Consider the following 6015-nt stretch of genomic DNA (forward strand, 5'->3'; position numbering starts at 1 on the left):
TTGGAGCATATACTTACAAATTACACTTTTTAAAACACATGTCCAGGGAACCTTAATAAAGACAATAGAGTTATTCTAATGCCCTACACATGTGCCCACTGTAAAATTAGTGTTCCATATGTTTGCAAATGTAATGGGAAAACCGGTTACCCAAAAAAGTTTAGGTCTTTTGCAGGCTGAAAGAAGGAAAAGACGCCAGCGTTTTTTGGACTTTGATGCATTTTTCGCCTCACAGAATATAATGTAACTGACAGAAGATTGAGGAAGATCTAGCTACTTTAATGCACTTTGCCTGTTCTAAACTGGTGAAGGCAACTCTGGCAAAAGAGGTAACGTTACGTAAAATCTGCACTTTGAATTGTCGCCTGGCAATAGAGTGCGAATGACAATTTCACCCATTATCTACTCCTAAATTAGCCCTATTTGTACCTATGTTGTGAAAAACCTGGCAACTTTTTTGGTCCCAAAAATATGAAAAACCACTAGGACTTCTAAATGCCACTATGTGGCAGCTTTTTAAAAACACATGTGTGTCCATGCCCTTAGGAGTTAGGACCAGAGATTACAAAATTACTTTTGCCCTATTTCACGCAGTTTTCCCCTAAATTATCCTTTGTTCTTTCCCTAAATTCTGAAAAATCTTGCTTGCACAAAAAAAAAACTCGGTCTTGTTTACACTGGGGCCCTCACAGTATTAAAAAAAATCAAACGATAGTAAATTTTTCACCAAGTCCTAGTTTGCACCAAAAACAAAAAAAATCCGTTGTGGTCATTGTTAGCAAGAGTGGGGGCTGGGGGAATCTTTCTTTCTCCTTTTGGGTCATGGCAGGATGGCACAGGATGGCAGAGTGATTCGTGTTTCGAAGTTGCCTGAACTTCCAACTTCAGGCAACTTCGGAAACGAAACGCTCAGACTGCCATCCCACCAGCGATTTAAATTTTAGCCAGAGGGAGGCAGAGGGGAGGCAGTTCAGGTAGATAAGTCGCCCCAAAGAAGTGGAGATTTGTCGGCGGGCGACTAATCTCCCCGAAACTGCCTGTGTGCCTTGACCCTTGTTCTTCCCTTGCAGAAGTGTGCGTGCTAAGCAGAGACAAAATATTGGGAACAGTATTGCTGAAAATCAGCACTGGTGGTTGGTATGACATAATATGTGTAACTTGACTTTAACTTTGATTATTTTTGCAGTGACAGTGAATTTTGTGTACTATTCTGGCCATTGACTATTGTCTGTTTTATAATTAGTCTTCACTTTCACTTCCTGTTATGTAGAATTTTCTCTTCTCCCTAGTAAGTACATATTTTGCAAATGCTTTAAAGAAATAAACACTTCCTGGAGTCTGGGTTTCTTTGAGGCTTTTGATAATTGATTGATGTAAACATTATGTATGATCTGACTGTGGAGACTGATTCCCTCCCCTTGCCTGTTACTGAGTGAAGACAAACGACACAGAGACATCAGCTTGTGTGGGTAAGAAGTTGGCCACAGCTTTATTAAGACAACAACTGTCCTTGGCATCCCTACTTCCTGAACCACCAATACATTGACATAACAAGTGATAACAATACGATTTAATCTGAATGCCGGCCACTGCTATCACAGTGGGCATGTGTAATAAGCCAGAACACACCAACATTATGAGGCCAAGGACTATACCCGCCAACTGCTGTGACATTGAAACAAACAAATTGAATCCCGCTATAACAAATGACATATACAGTTCACCATATATCAAATGTATAGATGTACATAAGCAGGTTTTTTAAAAATATATATTTATTTTAAAACTGTAGTAAACAAATACAATCAGACATTTTTATTGCAAGCTTCCAAACCAGGGGAGAGAAGCAGCTCCAGTGTATGGTGACTGCAAAGGGGGAGCAGCGCTAGAACAGTCCTGTCCTGGAAGAGCAGGCCAGGCAGACAAGGGCTTTTGCGCTGTTCCTTGCAGCGTGGAGGGAACTGTACAATCGATTTTGCTCCACAGTCCCTCTGCGCTCTTATTATGCATTTCAGCGCTTCCATAAAGAGAAGCTGACACTAAAAAACTTCACTTAAAAAATTATTCCTCATCTAAACTTACCTATAGGTCATGCTGGCTGTTTTCTCCTCCAAGTTTTTTTTGCTCAATAAATACGTCTATGGACCCATAGGATTACTGTGCCCCTATGGCTTTAAAACCCTACACTTCCTCCCTAGTTGCTGGGCAGACGCCCATTTAGCTAGTTGTAATTTGCATATCTCAGTTATTGGCCATCAGGTGTTGTGACCACTTCTTGTCACACACACTGGTATAGTGGTGGGAAGGGGTGGATCTTCCTCTTTGGCTTGTGGTTGCTGATCTAGCTTGATGTTTCCAGGGAGCCTGGGTACACCAAGGCCCAGTATACCCACATGCCCTAGATGGACCAGTACCCTCTATAGAGCGATAAGTCGGGGAGCAGGGACCCCGTGAACAAGGCCAGCTAGTCTAGAAGAGTAAGATAGGTAGATTAGGAAGCAAGAGCAGCTTGGCTCCAACTAGGAGGGGTAGCAAGGAGGTAGCTCTCCCCTCAGGCAAGACTGGCCTGCAGTATAGAGACACAGCCTAATAGGGAATTATGGCTAGTGAATTCCCTCATCCAGCGTGAGTATCCAGGTCACTGTGCTGAGATCCTGATGGTTTATTTATCCAGGTTTTATGCCATCGCCTCAGAGAGTTCCACTATGCTGTCTCGAGGGACCTGTTGTAGCCATGTCATAATTATCTGCTGGGACCTCTGTTGCTTGTATGTACAAAACCTGTGGATCATTTCTCTCTATCAAATAGAGACGCTCAGACTGCCATCCCACCAGCGATTTAAATTTTAGCCAGAGGGAGGCAGAGGGGAGGCAGTTCAGTTTAACTGCAAGAACCTCCTGGCACCCATTTCTTTATTGATTAAAGCACAGTAGCTTGTGGGAGTTGTAGTTTCTCTACACTGCACCATCATTTCTTTCACTTAGCGAAGGCCCTGCCTTAAGTGTTAGAGTCAGGTGCAACCTATGCTCTAGTTTACTAACTGGTGATAAAAGGAGAACTAAACCCTTAATTAAAAAAACCCTATCCCCTACCCTTCATATACCCCCTCCCTGCTTCCCCTCAGCCTAGCTGTTACCCCTGGTAAATCCCCCTAACTCTTACTTACTCCTCGGGGCAGAATCAGGGCATCGAAGGTCACGGGCACCATCTTATTCTTCTCTTCGGTCTTCTTCGGGAAGTAAGTGCTGTATCGGCGCATGCGCAGTTGGAGCAGTCTTCGGGTTTTTGACAACTGCACATGTGCAGAAATTGTTGGAAATTGCCAAAGCACAGAAGAGAAGAAGATGGCGCCCATGAACTCCGATGCTCTGAATCTGCACCAAGGGGTAAGTAAAGAGTTAGGGGCATTTACCAGGGGTAACATCTAGGCTGTGGGGGGGAGTCTATGTAGGGTAGGGTTTTTTTTAAATTAAGGGTTAAGTTCTCCTTTAACCCCGTTGGCATGTATAGCCCAAAGTCGTGTTACATTTGGCACCCAACGTGGTGCTTGATTCTTTGAAGGCTGAGCTACTGTCTCTTTAAATTTTTGTGACAGGCTGCCGGACTGAGTAGGAAAAGAGCAGTCCTGCACGTTTTTCCCTTTTTGGCTCGAAAGAGTAGTTGCCCATGGGTTCTGGGTTTTGGAAGTTATTCTCATGGTGTTTCCCATAGTTTCCCACTCAACAAGCTGCGCAAGAGTTCTTGGCCACCATATTGGGCCGAGAACTTGTTGCTGCATTTTCTAATAAGGTGGTGCCCGGATCTGATGTATCCGCAGCTGTTTTGGATTACACTCTGGCCGGAGACGTATGTGAGTGGCTGTTGTTCTACACTTCTACCCAGTGCCAAAAGTGATTACCGCCACCAGGTGTTCCTGCATACACCACCATGTCTTACTGGGGCCAGACGTGCTAAACTGCGTCCGCATCTGCGGAGGGTAATTCCTGTGCTATTACAGTCCGACCAGCGCTTCTTTAACCATAAGTTTGGATGGCTGGCCGGATCTAGAGGTCTTGACTCCATTCTCACTTTGTGATCTGCCCTCGGCTAACACTGGGCTGAGGTACATGTGGAGGGGTGTTTTTAGGGAGAAAGTGGCAGATGGGAGAGGTCTAACGGGGATCCCTTACTGCAGTAACGGAACAAGGTGGGGGCTGGCCCTGGTGCGGGCCGTTCAGCCGGGCCCGCCCCCACCCTCGTCCGTGTGATTTCTCCGAATCCAGCCGGCTGCAGCGCGTGCGATCTGCCGGGGGGGGGCCCTGTGGGGGTGCAGGCCCTGGCCCAATTGCACCCCCTGCTCCCACGGTAGTTACGCCCTTGCCTTACTGTGGTTCTTGCGGCTGTGAGTTGCCAGAATGGCTGCATGATTTTGAAGCAGAGTGTCTCCAGCAATCAGAGTGTCTCCAGTTTAGTCCCGGGCATCGAACGCAGGCAACTTTCTGCTAGCATTACTTCGGCTGTGCAAGCATTTCATAGCGAAGATGAGCTAGCATTCATTTGTGCCTAGTGAAACTTAGCTACTGATCTTGCGCTCAGGTCAATTTGCATAGGGCAAGAAATTTAAATTTATTATAAATGTTGCTGCAAATGGTTTAAGTTACCGGTTTATATTACACATGTCCAGGGAACCTTAATAAAGACAAGAGAGTTAATATAATGCCCTACACATGAGCCCACTGTAAAATTAATGTTCCATATGTAATAAAATGTGTGGAGAAAACCGCTTACCCAATCCCGATTGAAAAAGGAAAAGTCGACAGTGTTTTTGAACTTTAATGCATTTTCAGCACACGTGACAGAAGAATGAGGAAGATCTCGCTGCTTTATAGCACTTCGTTCAGGGGCGTAACTATAGAGGAAGCAGACCCTGCGGTTGCAGGGGGGCCCTGGAGTGTAGGGGGCCCAGTAAGACCCTAATTAATATATCTTGGTAAAATAGGCCAACTTATAAATATTTTGGGGCCTTAAATTGAATTTGCTATGGGACCCAGTAACAACTAGTTACGACTTCGTCTGGTCTGAAGTGGCGAAGGTAACTCTGGAAAAAACTCTGTAAAAAAAGAGCTAACGTTCAGTAAAATCTGCATTTTAATTTGTAGAGTAACATCCGTTCGCCAGAGCACAAAGTCGCCTGGCGATAGAGTGTGAATGACCGATGTCTAGTGAATTATGCCTGACTGTTAGTGAATGGGTGATGTAAGGGTATGCCTCAGGAGAGGGTACCAAAAGAAATATGTATGGTACTGTGTTATTACACTATTGTTTGATATGTTGTGGTCGGGGATGTTTTGTACCATTGTTGGGACTAAAAGGGTTTTCCCTCAGGGTGTATGTAGGGACCCATATGGTATTGGGTCTTGGAATTAGGGCTAGTGAGTTCCCTGATGTGTGAGGATCCAGGTTATGGTGCTGAGATTCTCAGAGTGTAGCTATCCAGTTGTTATACTATTGCCTCAGGGAGTTCCACTGTGCTGTCTCTGAGGGACATGTTGTAGCCATGTCATGATTATCTGCTGGGACCTCTGTGGCTTGTAAGTACAAAACCTGTGGATCATTTGTCTCTGACAAATAAAAGTTTGTTTAGTTTAACTGCAAGAACCTCCTGGAGCCCATTTCTTTATTGATTAAAGCACAGTAGCTTGTGGGAGTTGTAGTTGCACTACACCGCACCTTCATTTCTTCCACTTTGCAAAGACCCTGCCTTAAGTGTTAGAATCAAGTGTAACCCATGCTCAGTTTACTAGCTGGTGATTAACCCCGTTGGCCTGTATAGCCCAAAATCATGTTACATACACTATTCAGTTTTGCTCCTGACTGTAGCTTTCTCCTGCTGCCTGTCATAAGTGGAGCAATATGATGTCACAAAAGGGGGAAGGAGCTTTGTTGTTCACTTTCCCTTCCTTTGAGCCTACGTGATGAAATCATGTGACCCTCCCATGTGATTTTCTTCTACTCACTGGAATTTCCTCATTCTGT

This window comes from Xenopus laevis, chromosome 5L, assembly GCF_017654675.1.
Source record: "Xenopus laevis strain J_2021 chromosome 5L, Xenopus_laevis_v10.1, whole genome shotgun sequence".
NCBI classification, from domain to species: Eukaryota; Metazoa; Chordata; class Amphibia; order Anura; family Pipidae; genus Xenopus; species Xenopus laevis.